Source organism: Culex pipiens, chromosome 3 (assembly GCF_016801865.2).
Source record: "Culex pipiens pallens isolate TS chromosome 3, TS_CPP_V2, whole genome shotgun sequence".
NCBI lineage: Eukaryota > Metazoa > Arthropoda > Insecta > Diptera > Culicidae > Culex > Culex pipiens.
The window spans coordinates 94,326,994-94,348,509 of NC_068939.1; the positions used below are offsets into that span (position 1 = coordinate 94,326,994).

Sequence of the window (21,516 nt, forward strand, 5' to 3'; positions counted from 1 at the left end):
TGCAGTTAGTGAAAAAACGGAAATTATTCATATGCAACAGCCAAATCTACTCACCTGATGATTCCATGTTGTTATTAGTGATATTCTTCACCACACCGAATGCATTTGTCATTGATGAACGGCCTGTGCTTGAAGTTCTTGAAGCTTCTGAAAAATAACAAGATTGAAAAATGAGTATTATTAAAATGAAACTGAATTGAAATTCACCAAAATTCATTAATCTGTCGATTGACTCGTTTTTCAAAGTATTTGGTTATCCCGACTTAGAGATATTTCAACGTTTTTGAAAAAAATATTAGTGGGTATATCACACTAATTTTTAAAATCATCTTTAACATTTTTGGGTTTCAAGTCATTTTAGCGCAAAATTAATTAACTCGTAAATTTTTTTTAACAAATTTCCCATAGTTTCAGAGAAAATTGATGAAACCTTTCAATATTCAAATAATACCAAAACGTGCCGTCCTGACTTAGAAAATTTTCCACAATTTCAAGTCATTTCTATAGGGGGTATATCAAAAATGTATAAAATAAAGTTTGAAATTTCCGGTTTTGAATGAAAACATTCGCTTTGAGACATGATTTTAGCGCAAAATTAATTATTTTGTCAAAATTGGTCAAAATTTTCCCATAGTTTCAGAGGAATTTGATAAAACACTTAAATACCAAAATAATACCAAAATGTGCCATCCTGACTTAGAAAATTTTCCACAATTTCAAGTCTTATTTGTAGGGGGTATATCAAAAATGTTTAAAATCAAGTTTGAAATTTCCGGTTTTGAATGAAAGCATTCGCTTTGAGACATCATTTTAGCGCAAAATTAATTATTTTGTCAAAATTGGTCAAAATTTTCCCATAGTTTCAGAGGAATTTGATAAAACACTTTAATACCAAAATAATACCAAAATGTGCCATCCTGACTTAGAAAATTTTCCACAATTTCGAGTCATTTCTATAGGGGGTATATCAAAAATGTTTAAAATCAAGTTTGATATTTCCGGTTTTGAATGAAATCATTCGCTTTGAGACATCATTTTAGCGCAAAATTAATTATTTTGTCAAAATTGGTCAAAAGTTTTCCATAGTTTCAGAGGAATTTGATAAAACACTTAAATACCAAAAGAATACCAAAATGTGGTGTTCGATCATTGACAAATTTTGCAATTTTGCAATATCAAAACAATACCTTAAATTGGTATGATACCACATTTTGCTCTTGCATAATCCTTAAGACAAATTTTAAAGGGTCCAAGAATACCAAAATTTGGTATTGATACCAGAGAAAGGTATTATTACGCATTTCCCTTGTTATTTACCCATGCTCGGGAAAGCAGCCATTTTATTTCATTGGTTCACCCGTACAAGTCTCCATACTAATTTGGCCCCTGTTGGTGCTTTCCTCACCCCTTTGACTATCCTACGATAGATCGGATGATTGATCCGGACATAGTTTTCATACAAATAAGTGATATCCGGCTTTAAAAAAGTACATCAAAAGCAATTAAGTGGTTATAACTTGAGACAGGGTTGCCAGATCTTCAATGGTTTAGACTCACCTGCAAGTTCTTTTAATTACCTATCAAATGATATATAACATGATGATTTCCAGCTTTTACTTTCATCCGAAAATATCCAAAAGCAAATCTATATACATAGCATTTGAACTACAATTCGATAGGTATTAGAGTGTAACAAAAATGACTTTTTGGCGGGCATTCAGGGGTTTGTTCCGGTGAGCATACTGAGTCCAAATCCTAAATATGAGCTTGATTGGGCGTAACAGGAGCTGCCGCTCCACCCTTCAATTTCAAATGGAATTAAACACGTAAAAAAGAATTTTTCAAAAATGTCACTTTTTAAGGCATTTTGGCCTCTAAAGCGTTTATTTTCAACATCACTGGCGTGTAGGCCAGATCCTTGCGCATCTTTTGGTATATATAAAATTGAAGTTTGGAGCACCCTGAAGCTCGGTACGGACCTTCAAATTGATCCCAGCAAAATCAAATGGCGACTCGGGCGTCGCGAGTTGTGACGCGTATCTTTTTTGCCGGGGACGAATTTTCGAAAAATTGCCAAACTTTGAAGGTCTGTACCGAGCTCCAGGGTGCTCCAAACTTCAATTTTATATATACTTAAAGATGCGCAACGATCTGGCCTACACACCAATGATGTTGAAAATAAACGCTTTAGTGGCCAAAATGCCTGAAAAAGTGACATTTAAAAAAAAAACCTTCGGCTATTGTGCCAAATCAAGTATTCTGAGAAAAACGCGTTTCAGTGCTTGTCACTAAATCTCCATCAAGGCAATTTCCCATTAGAGTGGCATATTGGCCGATTGGTTTTTCGCATCGGCAGCCAAATCCAAACACTATTTAAGTAATTGTAATTGTAATTTTATTGAAACAATATCCTGTTAGTGAAATTCAAGTTGCAGAAGATGCGTTGGAACATCCTCTAACACCTGGTGCTAATATCTCGTTTTTTGCCAAAAGTGGATATTACCCGTTTTTCAATGGTGGGCCATGAAGGTGGGTCTGCGAGTTTATGTGAAAAGTTAATAAATAGGTCAGGATTATAGCCTCATCTTAGTGAGGAAGGCAAAATGGTACAGAAATATTCTAAATTCTGTTACTATTGAAAGAACTGCCGATTTTTAAATTAACATTTTGCCTACCTCAATTTATTGAGGAAAGGCTTAAAAATCACTCGAAAAATGAACATCTTAACCTTTCGGAAGTCGCGTGTATCACCCTCTCTTACGAACATCCTTATACAAAGTATACTAACGCGACCGCCGAAAGGTTTATTCAAAACCTAGACCCACCTTCACGTATACATATCGACGCCGAATCAAATTCTGAGCAAATGTCTTTATGTGTGGTGGGATGTTAATCAAAAAAATTGCACTCGATTATATCGACACTGGCTCAACCGATTAGGACCGTTTTGGTCTCATTCAATCCGTCATAAAGTCCCATAAGTCTGTTTTGGAAATTATGAAGTTTGGTTAAGTACTTCATAAATTAGAAAACGAAGTTGACTTTACAGCTGTCCAACCACTAGTGTCTTCCTTTTAACTACAAGGACTTCGCCGCCCTGGGCTCCTAAGTGTTTGAGTACGGCACGGAGCGACGGCGCCGGATACCCATATTTACGCAAAGAATTTTAGAGCGCCCGCCGCGGGATTCGAACCAGCAACCTCTGGATCCACACGGGAGGGAAAAAAAAGTTAGGGTGGATTAAATAACGTTTTTCACAAAAAAAAAAACAATTTCCAAACATTCAATATTACGCCTATTTGAAATGTAATTCTTATTTCCAAAATTTTCAGAATATTCACAAATGTTTCATTTCTTAACATGGAAAATTAAACCATTAGTTGCTAAGATATTTGCATTAGAAAATGTGGGATTGTTTGGATGAGACTAATAAAACGTAAAAATGATTGATAATGTACAAAAAAATCAATAACCGAGGAACGTTGATTTTTTTTCAATCTTCTACCATATCATAAACATTCACCCGTGCGTGTAGCCAATCGCCGTTCGTCCGTCCATACATACACACACACGCACACACGCCACGGTGTTTGCATGGATGTTCCCGATCGCGTACGGTGATACGTCATGTGTGAAGAACAGTCACCCAAGTGGAAGAGCTCGAGATACTGCACCATAACAACGATGATGATGATGCTGTGATGGCAAAATATATGGGCGAAAGCAAAGCCGCGTGACGACGTTATCTTTGCCGTCGTCTTCGTCGTTCTTGAACTAGATGTTTGTGGTCGTCTGTGGGTGTGGTTGAGCGTGGGAATCTGGCAAGTCAACGAACATAGACCGGAGGGAAGCTTCGCTGTATAATAAGCACATATAGCCGTGATTCATGTTAGCCCACAACCATTCTACCACTATTGTTTCCCGAGGAAGGAGCAGCTTCATCAGCATCCTAATCAGAGAAAACGCAACCTTTTGAAATCCCTCGGTTTTGGTCGATGATTGATGGCTATGATGGATGGATGTCTAGGAATTTTGACAGCTTTATGATGTTAGTTACAATAAAGCTAATCAGCGGATTATGAGAACACATTTAAGATATTGCCTGAAGAAATAAACCGAAAAACTAGTTTTTTTTTGTCAAAATTTGTACTGAAAAATGTAAAAACTTCACAGATGGCCGCAATTCACTTAAGCTACCGTCAGTGGGGTTCACCCCACGGTCAAAAAACGATACACCTCTCGTAATTTCTTAATAACAAAAACAATTTAAATAACATCGAACACCTTTCAAAGTAGATTTGTTCTTAGATAGTTTACTAACATTTCCCAAAAATATGGTAGATTTTGATGAACACTACCTTAAATGCCAATAGTTTGAAGATTGACCCAATCTCACCCCTTAGAGGATTGTCAAGTTATTATCTTAAATGTTAGTTGTACATTTTTATTATTTTATTGAGAAGTTTTGTAATTCGTTTAAACAAAATTTAAGCCTTTATGTTGCTGCCGTCCAACAGGAAATAAAGCCGCAATAATGAAAGTAAATAATGCTTTTGTGCCATGTGCTTTCTACTTCTTCCCTTCACGACGGTCGGATGTTCATTGTTTCAGTGTCTGAAGTGGTCGGCTACGACGTTTCTGGAGAAAAGTAGGAGGGGTTCGTCTTTATGACTTTAAATTTGTAAATATAATTTTTAATATCTGACATGACAAAGATTCAATTTAATAGATATGGCAAAGAACACATTTTGTTTGTAGAAGAGTTAAACTTCCTGAAACTCATAGAAAAATAAGTTTTACCTAAGTTTAAGCTACACCTCTAGCTCTACTCTGCATACCTCATCAATAGCATAAAAAACTATATATTCAATTTGTTAGAAATATGCTCTACCCACCTACAAAAAAGAAGACTATCCCGCGGCTAGTGAACAGACTTTCAACTTCATTCCCGACTACCGACCGGCGAGGCCAAGACGGGACACTCAATTTCCCCGGTTTCCGGCAATTTTTTCCGGCTTTTGTGCCTTTTTTTTCTCTTCAGCTCGCCCTCCAGCATTCCATTATGAACATTATCGCGCTCCAAGAGTTTACTCCAAGCTAGAAAGGCAACCTCCCGCCCCTGATCCCGGAGACACATGGCCTGGCCAGGGAACGGCCACGCCAAACGACCAACCAGGTAAAACCAGGGCCTGCATTAAGAAGGATTTATTGCTTCGATTGTGCGCGCTTGGTCTTGGGGAAAAAAGCCATCACCGAAAGACCAGGCCTTTGTCCTTGGCCGCGGGCCTAGATGCTGCGTTTAGCTTTTTTCTTCGGTTCCGGTGGAAGACCAGTTGTTTACTTTTTTCCCAAACACGAACGTCGGGGCAAGTTCACATTTCATAACTTTATTAATTTTGGTTCCACCTCTTCCTATTTCATGCAGTCTCCGCTACATAAAGAAGTTTTATGAAATATGGCCTAGCTAGGCTGCGCTTCCAAAATTATACGAAGTTTGCCGGAATTATTCCCATTAATCTTTAATGCCAAAATCTCCAACAAAGACTGCCCTGTTAATAGAATTTTGAGCTTGATGTATCCAGGTTATCAAGCTCGGAATAATTGAGTGATAATCCTTTACCACAAAAACTCCCACTGTTCACTTCAATTTATCAGTGTTTATTGAAGGATTTGGTTAGACACTGATGGCACTCTGGATAACCACAAATTTTGGATGTCCTTTCCATTGAAATTGTGGTTTTAACTTACCACTGGCCAAGGATGACAAATACACAGATTTTTCTTTGTTTCACAGAGGTGCACAGACTATTAAAAAACTTCATTAAATAAATGTTTTGTAAAACTTTCAACCGAAACTCATTTTGTTAGTCTTAAAATGCTAAACTTCTGATGGATTTCCATGGCCATAAATTGATGTATTTGACTTTTAGACAAATGCACAGACATACACAGACTTTTTACAGATATTTTTAAAAAGTACTTGGCATCCCTGTCACTGGCATACAGAAAAATGCATGTTTTGGTCTCACAGCCAAATGCTCACCGATTATGTTGTAAATAGTTTGATAGTAAAAATTTCGTTGCGTGCAGTTTACTGCTTGATAGTAAATGCTGTCCATGTTAGTATACATGGAAACTCTTTTACTCACTTAATTTCCCTTGCAAATATGCGTCTGATTGTCAATGTTAAAAATTAAAATATTTTAAACTCTTAAACAATTTTGAATTAAAATATTTTTTAAAATTTCCAAGTTTGCCCTATGGCACAACAGTTTACCGATGCAAGGAAATTCTTATCTCATTTTTTGGCAGGATTAAATCGTTAGCTCACCGTCCAACAATGAGAAACATTTGACAGAGTGATTAACCTGTACAATGGCCGTCACCGGACCAGGGGGTGGTCAAGCAACGACATGCAGCGTAGACACTGCCTCATCTACGCTCGACCTTTGTAGTGGGAAAATGAGCGATTCACCTAGTATGTTTATGTAAATTTCTTGAAACTTGTTTTTTTTTATATGAATTCTGAGCTTAAAACTCAGCTAATGCATAATATTTCTTTAAAAGGAGCACGGAAAAATCTCAAGCCAACGAAGAGCAAAAATTCTGAAGGAACAAGGAGTCAAATTAATATTGCATAAATTAAGAGCCCTGGAAGGTTCGAGGGCAAAAAGCTGCTGCTGCTGCCGCCAGCACCGGAACGAGACGAAACAAGGAAAAAACTCAGGAAAAGCGAGCATGACTATCAGGTTCCAGGCGGATATCTCTTTGTTATTTTTTCACGCTGCTTTTCACGCTGTTGTTGCTGTTGTGCTTTTCTCCCTTGCCTGACTTATTGATGAGCAATCGTTTCATTTAGCTTTTTAGGGAGGGTAAAAGGGGGGAGGGGGTCCTCCGAGCTGTTATCTAGACGTGAACGCTCGAACGAATTAATTAGATGAAAATTAAAATTGGGCCAACGCTTCCTTTTATTGTTCGACTGAAAGCCAGATTACGCTGTTGGGTACAAAACAGTGGTGGATGAGTTCACGATGAGTTGTGATGACGCTGATTTGGGGATCGCACAAATTTGATGTGTCAATCATCATTTATTGTCGATTACTCTTAGTTGAATAAAGGAGATGACCTATTTTTGTCACAATGGAAAAAGGATCTGAGATAAAATGAATTTGAAACAAATTTAGAGACATTGAATTTAAATCTGGTTTCTTGTTTCTTGTTTCTTGTTTCTTGTTTCTTGTTTCTTGTTTCTTGTTTCTTGTTTCTTGTTTCTTGTTTCTTGTTTCTTGTTTCTTGTTTCTTGTTTCTTGTTTCTTGTTTCTTGTTTCTTGTTTCTTGTTTCTTGTTTCTTGTTTCTTGTTTCTTGTTTCTTGTTTCTTGTTTCTTGTTTCTTGTTTCTTGTTTCTTGTTTCTTGTTTCTTGTTTCTTGTTTCTTGTTTCTTGTTTCTTGTTTCTTGTTTCTTGTTTCTTGTTTCTTGTTTCTTGTTTCTTGTTTCTTGTTTCTTGTTTCTTGTTTCTTGTTTCTTGTTTCTTGTTTCTTGTTTCTTGTTTCTTGTTTCTTGTTTCTTGTTTCTTGTTTCTTGTTTCTTGTTTCTTGTTTCTTGTTTCTTGTTTCTTGTTTCTTGTTTCTTGTTTCTTGTTTCTTGTTTCTTGTTTCTTGTTTCTTGTTTCTTGTTTCTTGTTTCTTGTTTCTTGTTTCTTGTTTCTTGTTTCTTGTTTCTTGTTTCTTGTTTCTTGTTTCTTGTTTCTTGTTTCTTGTTTCTTGTTTCTTGTTTCTTGTTTCTTGTTTCTTGTTTCTTGTTTCTTGTTTCTTGTTTCTTGTTTCTTGTTTCTTGTTTCTTGTTTCTTGTTTCTTGTTTCTTGTTTCTTGTTTCTTGTTTCTTGTTTCTTGTTTCTTGTTTCTTGTTTCTTGTTTCTTGTTTCTTGTTTCTTGTTTCTTGTTTCTTGTTTCTTGTTTCTTGTTTCTTGTTTCTTGTTTCTTGTTTCTTGTTTCTTGTTTCTTGTTTCTTGTTTCTTGTTTCTTGTTTCTTGTTTCTTGTTTCTTGTTTCTTGTTTCTTGTTTCTTGTTTCTTGTTTCTTGTTTCTTGTTTCTTGTTTCTTGTTTCTTGTTTCTTGTTTCTTGTTTCTTGTTTCTTGTTTCTTGTTTCTTGTTTCTTGTTTCTTGTTTCTTGTTTCTTGTTTCTTGTTTCTTGTTTCTTGTTTCTTGTTTCTTGTTTCTTGTTTCTTGTTTCTTGTTTCTTGTTTCATGTTTCTTGTTTCGTGGAACAACCACCTGAATGTAGTCGGGTCTTTTTGGGAAGCCTGGAGTCGGAGTCGTAAACACTAGAACAGCTGGAGTCGGAGTCGGAGCCAGAGTCGGCTAAATTTTATTAGCTGGAGTCGGAGTCGGAGTCGGAGCCGACAATTTTTGATTACCTAGAGTTGGAGTCGGAGTCGGAGTTATCATAAATTCAACAAAAATTATGTTTATTTTTTAATTTTTAGTATATGCTATAAAACTTCTTATAATTGCATGCGCTGCGTTGCCATTTTTATTTTTTTAGAGATCACTAAATGATAACCTGTTTCTCAGCTCTTACCCAAGTATGAAGTATCATCATAACTAAAAAAACGTTACATAATCCACCTTTAGGCGGTTGGTGCCCCCTAAAGTTTCCACATGGTTTATGGATCTCCCCTAACGTGATCGCAGCACCTAAGAGGTCCTAATAAAAATAAGTGATGAGTAAAAAAACAGACTACCTACAGACTTTTTGTCAAGATTATACAGACACCGCATTTGAAATGGCATAACTTTTGATGTGCTTTACTAAATCTTATAAATTTCAATGGGAGCTTATGGGACCCAAAGACGAATCGAATGAGGTAATACGGTCAAAATCGGCTCAGCCAGTGACGAGATATTCCAGTGACATTGATTCGGTACACATGTCTACATACAGCCAAACACACAGACATTTGCTCAGCTGGTGATTCTGAGTCGATATGTACAAATGAAGGTAGGTCTAGGAGATCTAACTAAAAAGTTCATTTTTCGAGTAATTTTATAGTCTCCCCTCAGTAAGGTGAGGAAGGCAAAAACAATATTGGTTTTGTTGTCAGAAATATTTTATTGATTTTTGACTGCATCCTTTTGCCAATATTTATGTGCCCTTTAAACTCAAATTTGACCAAATTTAATCTAGTTCTTTCTGATAAAAGTACACACACAGTCATTAGGGTGGTTCATGGATATATGAAAAAGACAAAAGTGTTCTATTTCGTTTGCATCAACCGGAATTTCAAAGTTCTATGACCCCAGAAGCTAGCCTGAAAATTTGAGCTCATTTCGTCGCCATCGTGCTAACTTGTCGTACGTGCATTTTGGGCCAAATTGAGTTAAGAACGCCATTTTGTGCAGCTTACAATGCCTCACCTTTTGACCTTCACAGATCCCCAAAATTCGATTTCAATCCTGAGATATTCAACAAAAACCGAAAAAACTCCGTGCATTTTTGTCACTTTACATATGAAATTAGTTTCAATCTTGTCGTGCTATCTTGTCACTCCATGAAAATTGATGTAAGTGCGACAAAAGGCCAAAGGGATTTCAGGCCAGGAAAGTCAGGATGCGTTTGTCGCACGTACAAGCTAGACTACCGTAAACATTTGTAATTATAAATCGGGACTTCAGCAACCAACTTCAACCAAACTTTGGGACAATGCACAGAATGGTGAGCCAAACAAAACGTGTTTGTTATTGTTTACATTGCGTGCTCTCGTTTTTGAATATTCAAGGTCAAACATTAAAACGCGTTTTTCTCGGAACGTCAAAATGGCGGGTGCGACAAGATAGCACGACGACGTCGATTTGGTTAAGGTTTAGTTGCTCCAGTTTTGATCTGAAGTTAGTATGGAACTTGATTCAATTTAATATGGAGAATTGTAACTTTTTACATATTCTTATAGAAAATTTCCCAAAACCCTATCAAATTTTCCTATTCATAGGTTTCTTATAGGTTTTGATCCGGGGAACAACTTTGTAGAACATCGCAAAGTGCTAAGAATTGATCCTGGAAAGATACAGGATGTTTTTTAGAGTTTACTTTTTTCGGCAAAATTTCAAAATATGCTAGAAAAATTAATCTGTATCTTTTCGGGATCATTTCCTAGCGCTTTGCGATGTTCTACAAAGTTGTTCCCCGAATCAAAATCTATAAGAAAACTCTTACATGATAAAGTTTTATCGGGTTGAGGAAAACTTTCTAGAAGAAGAGTTAAAAAGCGAAAAATAAATCAATCAAATTTATTGAAATTCCATACTAACTTCAGATCAAAACTGGAGCAACTAAACCATAACCAAATAAGCTAAAATTTTCAGGCTAGCTTTTTGGGTCATAGTACTTCAAAATTCCGGTTGATGCAAACGAAATTGAACACTTTTGTCTTTTTCATATATCCGTGAACCACGCTAACAGTCATCTTATATCCTGATAGTGAATGTCTTGGTGGTTTTAAGTAAATCAATGTTCAAGAAAAAAGTTACGCGGTACATCAAAAAATATAAATAATAATCACTATTTATGGAAATCGAAGACAAAAAAAAAACACTGACAGGATAACTCTACCAACAAACATTCAACGATTATAACAATCTATAACTTGGAACTCAACATGCGCATTTTGTTTATAAGTTTGTACAAAAAATTAAAAGTGTCTGAGAATGTTGATCCTTAGGCAAACTATTTTGATATTGCTGCAAATTATCGTTGAACAAATCTCAGGATTTCAGGATAGGACAGGATTTCAAGATAAAAAAAATATCCGCGACCTAGAAAATATTTATCTTGTGGATTTTTGTTTTTTATCCAATTCTAAGTTTTTTCATATATTTTCAGGCGCACGACCATTCATAATGCTTCGTTTTAGGCGAAGATGCAAGAAGTATCGCGCGCCTCCTTTTAAATATATATAAAAAAATAAAAAATAAAATAAATCCTAAATTCCGAGGTAAAATATTTTCTAGGTCACGGATATATAAAAAGGACCCCTTAGGGACCCCCTAGGGACCCCTTAGGACCACGTGGACACTTTTTAGGGAATCTCAACCACCCCCCCCCACCACTTCATGGACAATTGTCCATATAAAAAAAAATCTTTTTTGTACGGAGCGTGGACAATCGCCATACCCCCCCCTAAAGTGTCCACGTGGTTTATGGATGGTCCCTTAAGCGTTCTTACCACGAAGAGTTTTTTTAGATACATTGATTTGTTGTAATAAACTTCTTCAGCCTTGGCGTGTATCCATGTACGTCTTAAAAATTTCAATGGAGCTTTAAAAAATTGTTTCGTTTTAAATTGTTATTTAAAAATACAAGGTGACTATGATAGTCGCTGTGCTTCTTAGAAATGTCAACTTAAAAGTGAGCAAAATGAATTTATATGTTAAATCAATCATTAAAAGGTCAGCTTTCTTTTAATGATCATTAAAAAATAACAATTTAATATTTTAGCTTTTTATCCATTTTATGAAAATTTGAGGTTAAGTAAATAAATCCAAATTTACTTACCAAACTGTTCTTCTGAAAATGCCTTCAAAACTGGCGTTTTTTTTTATTTCTGTTTCCATAACGTCTTAATCTTGTAAAGCTAGAAACTTTTTACCGGTTTTTTCACTTAAAGAGTTTTTAAATAATCCTATTTATCAATGTTTTCGAAATAATAGCAAACTTATTTTTGAAATATTTAAAAATATGTGGAGTCGGAGTCAGAGCCGGAGCCAACCATTTTTTGAAAGCTGGAGTCGGAGTCGGAGTCGGCTAGAGTTGGTGGGCCGGAGTTGGAATCGGAGTCGGAGTCGGTTGGATCTGAAAGCCGGAGCCAGAGTCGGAATCGGAGTCGGCTTATCCCAGAAAGCCGGAGTCGGAGTCGGAGTCGCTTGAAATATGACCCGACTCCGCAGCCCTGCTAGTATATTACAGTTTGAGTTTTTACGGGAAATATATATTATTTTTTTTGATAATTTCTTCATCAAGAGTTTTGTTTTTTTTAAACAAACATAAGCAAAAACGAGAAAATGTAAAGATTTGGTGGCACTTTAATTTGTATGTTTTTTTTTTCTGAATCTTGAACAGTTTATAACATGTAGGCATATGTCATACGTCTCCTCATACATTTCAGATCAAACAAGAAAAGCTTTCAAAACTCCCCTTTGCCAACCTTTAACCTTCCCCACGGGTTTCGAGTCCCAAACCACATCCGCACTTACTGCAAAGATTTCCTCACACGATACATCGTCTTGTTTGATGTGGGTAAGTGTGTGTGTGAGTTGAATCTTCTGCCACGGACATGCATGAAGAAGGTCTTTGGCCCAGCTCAACTCCCCAACAGTGTACACTGTACAGCTATCTGGGGCCTTTTACCGGGTCTGCCATCACCTTTCACGTCCTCCCTTAAGGGTAACGAAATTTTCGTGGAACTTGACTTTACAGCACTGCTCTCACCCACGAAAAAGTCACTCAACACACGCTATCCCCGGGATCTCGCAAGTACATGCACATGAATGTGAAGAATGTTACTGACTTACCGATGTAAAATTACTGGGTGCAGAACCATGAAGGACGGACCTCCTGTTACTACTACTCCTGCTGCGTGTCTGTTTTCTGCTTGATTTATTGTGGACCTGTCCTCCCCGTGGAAAATTCTTAAGTAACGGGAGGATTTGTGGGTGCGAGGCGGGAGGTGCAGGGACCGCGGAATAAACCGCAAACTGCTCGTTTCTGACGGTGTGTGACCGCCGTTTCTAACCTGTGTTGATGGATAAATGTAAGGCGTTGCACCTGCTGGAGGTGAAAGAGAGAGAAAGAGTAGGATTTTATAAATTTATGGCAGACACCGTGCTTTGATGACATAGCATAAATTTCCCGAAATGATTTTGAGTTGTTGAGTTGACGGACTCATTTATCTTTTATGTTGTATGCTTGAGTATGAACTTGAAACTAACGCAAAACCGTTCGAACTTTAAAATCTTGGGCTTTAAGTTCGCAGCTCACAAAAAAACGTAATCAAATATTACGACATACAAGCTTTCCATCTTCGTCATAAGCGTTCTATGATAAAAGAACTACCCTGCTCATCGATGTCCTTGAAAGCCGTATCCTCTTCACGAATCCCAGTCTCCTTCAAGAATAGACCGAAGCAAAAACGGTATGTCTGGTCTGGTCTGGTGCGAGGTCACAGACTTAAATACGATGTCAAGCACAGCAGAGCACTTTTTCTCAGTCTGATGCGCCCCCTTAATTTGCGTTCTCCCATAGACTGTCCCGCATAATTTGACTTATGATGGAAAATTAAATGGAAGATGAAAATGTTAGATAGGAAAAATTTACCTATTTTCTGCACAACACACTGAGCAATCAATTCTGATAATGTTTGAAAAATTTCACTAATTGATGGTTAAAGGTGTGATTTGAGGTAATTATCTTTTTTTCAAAATCTTGTCTTTCCAAAACGTTAAATACAAGTTCGTACATCTTTCAAACTATTTACGAATTTAGTGATTTGTTGATTTATTATGAAAACTGGTTGGCCTATTCTTTTGTATAAACAAACATGTTCAAATCATGCTAAATATTTTCTTATGAAAGATGTTTACCCTTTTGAAAAGCAAGGCTTTATTTTAAAATTTTAAGATTATTTCTCGATTTCACTTTCAGTGCACTAAAATCTATAAGACAACTAAAGCAGATTCTCGGGATTATGCACACTAAGCCTCGTAGAGTGGCATGACCCACATTGTCCCGGTCCAAACTCTAAAGCCTAGTGCTGAAACCGAGCAAGATGCCTCTCCTACAACGGTACCATTTAAGATTTATCGGCGCACAGACGAATGAAAATTTGGATAATTCATGGTTCGTGATTTATTACCGTTTCGGTTTAAAATTTAGCAGCGCACTTTGAGCACGAGAACATAATCTGCAGTTAGTGCTCATGGTGCAACTTCAACCGTGATGGATTGCATGTTGGAAGCAGTTAGAATTCACGAACGTTACCGAATCCCACTGCTGCAAAGCCACGATAAGTATGATGAACAATTTAGGAAGATTTTATTACCAACAAATAAAGCAACAAAAATTCCGCACAAAACGCTTCCATCGCTACTTTTCAGCCATTCAGCATTGCTACTCCGCACACAATGATACGATTTATGATGAATAAAACTCAATTTTTATGAATAATTTCGCAGGTTTGCTTCTGCTGTAAGGGCGGTGGAAGAAATAAATAAAACGAAAGTGCCCTTCGCAATAACAATACACACCATAAATGCCGCAACTGCGAAGCGCGCTGAAGAGATGGAAAACGAAGAAATGCAACGGTGACTGTTTCTATGAAGGAAGAATCTCCGTAGCTATAGGAGAAATGTCTGAAGCAGACAGCTTCACATCCATTCAAAGCTGGGGCTGGAAGAATGCTAGGTCCTCGAGCTTTGCGGTGAGCTTTCGAGAGTAAATCATTGTTCTTCGACATCAGGAGTTGTTTGCAGAGAGGGAATCTCTCTGACAGTGAATAGTGGGTTTGAAGAAAAAAAAAGCAATAGTAACATCACAAGTAGATGAACCCATTGAAAATTGTCGAATGCAAGTTTGTAGGATGGTAAGGTTGTAAAAATGTCAGATTGCTAGATTACAGAATTTTAAGATCTTTGAACTGCATACACATTAGGGTGGCCCATATCCGGGTATCCTCAGTGCTGCTTACAAAGATTGACTAATCAATGGGCTCCTCTCCTCTCTTCCATCTTATTCCATGAAATTTTTATAAGAAAAGTCATAGGGGGATGGCGTGGCGTAGTTTCGAGTAGGAATCTCGCAATCGAGAACGCCAAAACAATGCAGTAGAGCGAATAAATTTATTTTTTTTAAGTTCCCCATTTCAGTAAATTGCATTGAAACATCATAAACGTTAAAGCGGTCCGGCCAACTGCGTAAAGTTAAACCGCAAAGATGAATCCTTGAGTTGGATTGAATTTGAGCGTAAATGATCAAACAACAACACAATCCAAATCTACATGGGAGGAAGAAACGTGGTGATCTCCCGCTCACGTTCCTGTTTGTTTGGGTAATGAATCGTTGGGAGCACCATGCTAAGAAGTTTTGGTGCTCCGGGACCCTCTTGGATTTGTATTTCCACGAATGTCCTGAACACTACTTTGCCGTGGTTATAGCGCTACAACTCGCTCAATGATAATTATCAAAATCAAACAAAAAAACTAACTTAATCCACATATGTGGTTGGAGCCTTCCTCACAACAATGGCTGTACATAACAGTGCTGTTAAACGTTAATTAACGTTAACGCGTCCGTTAATCGTTAAAATTAACGTGAACGCGAACGGAGCCTACGTTGATCTTAACGAGAACGCGAACGGAACACGTTAATTAACGCCGTTAATTAACGTCGTTAATTAACGCGTTAATCCTTCTGAGGCCCCGACTTTGAAGGCCTGTATATCCCGAATGACAACATTTAGCGGGTTACTTCCAGTTGCATTTTACGGACATTAACTGTGACTATGAGTTCCCGGTGAGGTTATTTGTCCAAAATTATCACCGGTTCCGGCAACCCGGAACATCCGTCAAGCATGTTTTTTTAAAGCTTTTGTCATTCAATCGACATTTGAGCCAATGTTATGAAACGTTGTTTGTAGTACATAGGTACACTGAATACCTTGGGTCAGTTCAGGGCATCTGTGGCCACTCCGGAACCGATTCCATGGTACCACGCAAATGGTTCCGATGATTGTGATGTTCAAAAGTCGACATGTTGCTTATCAAATTTAGTGAAATGAAACTCATTAATCAGCTATTATCATGTCGGTGTCCTTTGACCCGATCGGACCAATCCGGAACCGGTTACCGGTGACCGGAGGAAGTGTAGTGAGTATAGGAAAAGTCCTTTCATGCGACATATCAAACATCATGAAATTGAAAATTATAACCAATGAAGGCCAAACTGACGTCATCAGGGTTGATCCTTCCGGAATCGGCCATTGGAGGCCACAGTGCTTCCCCCTCCCCTCTCGCTTCTCCTGCATCATAGATAAAGTGTCGACGCCTTTGAAGAATTTCATATTATTAATAAATATATTTTAGCTATACCACAGAGTAAGACAGAGTTACCACTGCCACTTGATTTATGGTTCCACTTTGTGGTACATCGCACGCCTGCTACCAGCAAACCTTATGGAGCCAAAAAGTAAAATGACATTTATTTGGACTGCTCGCTCTGTGTTACTTTGTGGCTATACACTTGTATTGGTTGGCTGGTTTTAAAATCATTGACAGAACATTCGGAAGTGGTTCCGTAACGCAATCTAGGAGGCCTTGAACTAAAAATCAGGCAAATTTGACAATTGACGTAATAAACAGCAACTACTGGCTCTTTGATTGGGTTTCCATGGTAACCGGCGAGATGAGAGTGTCAAACCTGTACAATTCAGCTGGCTACTTGGCCTTATTGGATGGAATGCAATGGGACTCCAACTGCGTACCATCTTGTAGCCTACAAACTGCAAAAGCGCACTGGAGTTTAAAGGCTGGTCAACCGGAACCAATACAAAAGTGTAATTGTATATTTCCTGAATAAAATAAAAAATCTACATATTGAATCATAAGGCATCGACATGCATCTAAGAGGACATAATTTTCAATTTCATGAAGTTTGATATGTCGCATGAAAGGACTTTTCCTATACTCACTACACTTCCTCCGGTCTCCGGTAACCGGTTCCGGAGTGGTCCGATCGGGTCAAAGGACACCGGCATGATAATAGCTGATTAATGAGTTTCATTTCACTAAATTTGATAAGCAACATGTCGACTTTTGAACATCACAATCATCGGAACCATTTGCGTGGTACCATGGAATCGGTTCCGGAGTGGCCACAGATGCCCTGAACTGACCCAAGGTATTCAGTGTACCTATGTACTACAAACAAGGTTTCATAACATTGGCTCAAATGTCGATTGAATGACAAAAGCTTTAAAAAAACATGCTTGACGGATGTTCCGGGTTGCCGGAACCGGTGGTAACTTTGGACAAATAACCTCACCGGGAACTCATAGTCACAGTTAATGCCCGTAAAATGCAACTGGAAGTAACCCGCTAAATGTTGTCATTCGGGATATACAGGCCTTCAAAGTCGGGGCCTCAGAAGGATTAACGCGTTAATTAACGACGTTAATTAACGACGTTAATTAACGACGTTAATTAACGGCGTTAATTAACGTGTTCCGTTCGCGTTCTCGTTAAGATCAACGTAGGCTCCGTTCGCGTTCACGTTTAGGTTAACTTTTAACGATTCCGTTAAGTTAAACGTCGTTAATTTAAACGTTTAACAGCACTGGTACATAAGTTTCATCTATTTTTTAGATTCGGCTTCCAAAAAGTACATCGATATCACTTAAGTGGCCATATCTCGAGACAGGGTTGCCAGATCTTCAATGTTTTGGACTCGTTGGAAAGATCTTTTGATAACCTAACCAACAATGGGTCGGATAATGGATCCGGACATAGTTTACATACATTTAAGTGAGATCCGGCTTCAAAAAAGTGCATCAATATCACTTAAGAGGCCATATCTCGAGACAGGGTTGCCAGATCTTCAATGTTATAGACTCGTTGGAAAGTTCTTTTGATAACCTAACCAACAATGGGTCGGATGGTGGATCCGGACATAGTTTACATACATTTAAGTGAGATCCGGCTTCAAAAAAGTGCATCAATATCACTTAAGAGGCCATATCTCGAGACAGGGTTGCCAGATCTTCAATGTTATAGACTCGTTGGAAAGGTCTTTTGATAACCTAACCAACAATGGGTCGGATAATGGATCCGGACATAGTTTACATACATTTAAGTGAGATCCGGCTTCAAAAAAGTGCATCAATATCACTTAAGAGGCCATATCTCGAGACAGGGTTGCCAGATCTTCAATGTTATAGACTCGTTGGAAAGTTCTTTTGATAACCTAACCAACAATGGGTCGGATGGTGGATCCGGACATAGTTTACATACATTTAAGTGAGATCCGGCTTCAAAAAAGTGCATCAATATCACTTAAGAGGCCATATCTCGAGACAGGGTTGCCAGATCTTCAATGTTTTGGACTCGTTGGAAAGGTCTTTTGATAACCTAACCAACAATGGGTCGGATGGTGGATCCGGACATAGTTTACATACTTTTAAGTGAGATCCGGCTTCAAAAAAGTGCATCAATATCACTTAAGAGGCCATATCTCGAGACAGGGTTGCCAGATCTTCAATGTTTTGGACTCGTTGGAAAGGTCTTTTAATAACCTAACCAACAATGGGTCGGATAATGGATCCGGACATAGTTTACATACTTTTAAGTGAGATCCGGCTTCAAAAAAGTGCATCAATATCACTTAAGAGGCCATATCTCGAGACAGGGTTGCCAGATCTTCAATGTTTTGGACTCGTTGGAAAGGTCTTTTGATAACCTAACCAACAATGGGTCGGATGGTGGATCCGGACATAGTTTACATACATTTAAGTGAGATCCGGCTTCAAAAAAGTACATCAATATCACTTAAGTGGCCATATCTCGAGACAGGGTTGCCAGATCTTCAATGTTTTAGACTCGTTGGAAAGGTATTTTGATAACCTAACCAACGATGGGTCGGATGATGGACCCGGACATAGTTTACATACATTTAAGTGAGATCCGGCTTCAAAAAAGTATATCAATATCACTTAAGTGGCCATATCTCGAGACAGGGTTGCCAGATCTTCAATGTTATAGACTCGTTGGAAAGTTCTTTTGATAACCTAACCAACAATGGGTCGGATAATGGATCCGGACATAGTTTACATACTTTTCAGTGAGATCCGGCTTCAAAAAAGTGCATCAATATCACTTAAGAGGCCATATCTCGAGACAGGGTTGCCAGATCTTCAATGTTATAGACTCGTTGGAAAGTTCTTTTGATAACCTAACCAACAATGGGTCGGATGGTGGATCCGGACATAGTTTACATACTTTTAAGTGAGATCCGGCTTCAAAAAAGTGCATCAATATCACTTAAGAGGCCATATCTCGAGACAGGGTTGCCAGATCTTCAATGTTTTGGACTCGTTGGAAAGGTCTTTTGATAACCTAACCAACAATGGGTCGGATGGTGGATCCGGACATAGTTTACATACATTTAAGTGAGATCCGGCTTCAAAAAAGTGCATCAATATCACTTAAGAGGCCATATCTCGAGACAGGGTTGCCAGATCTTCAATGTTTTGGACTCGTTGGAAAGGTCTTTTGATAACCTAACCAAAAATGGGTCGGATGGTGGATCCGGACATAGTTTACATACATTTAAGTGAGATCCGGCTTCAAAAAAGTACATCAATATCACTTAAGTGGCCATATCTCGAGACAGGGTTGCCAGATCTTCAATGTTATAGACTCGTTGGAAAGATCTTTTGATAACCTAACCAACAATGGGTCGGATAATGGATCCGGACATAGTTTACATACTTTTAAGTGAGATCCGGCTTCAAAAAAGTGCATCAATATCACTTAAGAGGCCATATCTCGAGACAGGGTTGCCAGATCTTCAATGTTTTGGACTCGTTGGAAAGGTATTTTGATAACCTAACCAACAATGGGTCGGATGGTGGATCCGGACATAGTTTACATACTTTTAAGTGAGATCCGGCTTCAAAAAAGTGCATCAATATCACTTAAGAGGCCATATCTCGAGACAGGGTTGCCAGATCTTCAATGTTTTGGACTCGTTGGAAAGGTCTTTTGATAACCTAACCAACAATGGGTCGGATAATGGATCCGGACATAGTTTACATACTTTTAAGTGAGATCCGGCTTCAAAAAAGTGCATCAATATCACTTAAGAGGCCATATCTCGAGACAGGGTTGCCAGATCTTCAATGTTTTGGACTCGTTGGAAAGGTCTTTTGATAACCTAACCAACAATGGGTCGGATGGTGGATCCGGACATAGTTTACATACATTTAAGTGAGATCCGGCTTCAAAAAAGTACATCAATATCACTTAAGTGGCCATATCTCGAGACAGGGTTGCCAGATCTTCAATGTTTTAGACTCGTTGGAAAGGTATTTTGATAACCTAACCAACGATGGGTCGGATGATGGACCCGGACATAGTTTACATACATTTAAGTGAGATCCGGCTTCAAAAAAGTATATCAATATCACTTAAGTGGCCATATCTCGAGACAGGGTTGCCAGATCTTTCAATGTTATAGACTCGTTGATAACCTAACCAACGATGGGTCGGATGATGGACCCGGATATAGTTTACATACAGTTAAGTGAGATCCGGCTAAAAAAAGTACATAAATATCACTTAAGTGGTCAGAACTCGAGACAGGGTTGCCAGATCGTCAATGTTTTAGACTTGTTGGAAAGGTCTTACGATTACCTAACCAACGACGGGTCGGATGATGGATCCGGACATTGTTTACATACATTTAAGTGAAATCCGGCTACAAAAAAGTTCATAATTATCACTTAAATGGTTATAACTCGAGACAGGGTTGCCAGATCTTCAATGTTTTAGACTCATTGGAAGGGTCTTTCAATTACCTAACTAACGATGTATATCATGATGATGTTTGGTTCAGTTTACTGCCATTTATTCAACTTTCGAAAATATGGGAAAACACATTTTTATACATAACTTTTGAACTACTTATCGTAACTTCAAACAATTCAATAGCACCGTATGGGACCCTAAACCAAGTCGAATGCGACTGGTTTGGTCAAAATCGGTTCAGCCAGTGCTGAGAAAACTGCGTGACATTATTGGTCACATACACACACACATACACACACACATACACACACACATACACACAGACATTTGTTCAGTTTTCGATTCTGAGTCGATATGTATACATGAAGGTTGGTCTACGACGTTTTTATACGAAGTTCATTTTTAGAGCAGGATTATAGCCTTACCTCAGTGAGGAAGGCAAAAACTAAAAAAGACACAGTACGGATCGAGGTGCTCTTTGTTGCGTTGGGTTCGTATAAGTTCAATGAAGATTCTTACGCCAAAAAGTGACAACTTTGGCCACTCTGGAACCGATTCCGGAAAATCTGCAGATTGTATGGGAAAAGTTACGTTAAATAAAATTTTGATCACAGGAGGCTGATTAACAAACGAAAAAAGAAAAGACGAAGTTTGTCGGATTTAGCATGTTTCCTATTAAATGCAACCAGAAGAAAGAGTTTTGGTCTACAAGTTGGAAAGTTTCGACTAAAAGAGAAAAAGGTTTTTTAGAAAGAAAAGTGAGAAGTAGAATCCAAAAGTGTACTCGGTCGAATGACTCATTTACAATACAGAAGTTTTAAAAAGGCAAAGGATTTAAAGCTGTGTTTTGTACCATTTTTGTGCGTCTAATTTTACAAAAAAGTCCAGTTGACAACGAATTTCAAAATCATCACCATTTTAGACTTCAAATTAATTAAAAACACGTATTT

The 21,516-nt window shown here is 38.0% G+C and overlaps 1 protein-coding gene across 6 annotated transcripts in view; it reads left to right on the forward strand.

Moving 5' to 3' along the window:
• The window catches only part of LOC120413376 (uncharacterized), a 266,874-nt gene that overhangs the window by 118,420 nt on the left and 126,938 nt on the right, over positions 1–21,516 (forward strand). The window lies entirely within an intron of this gene.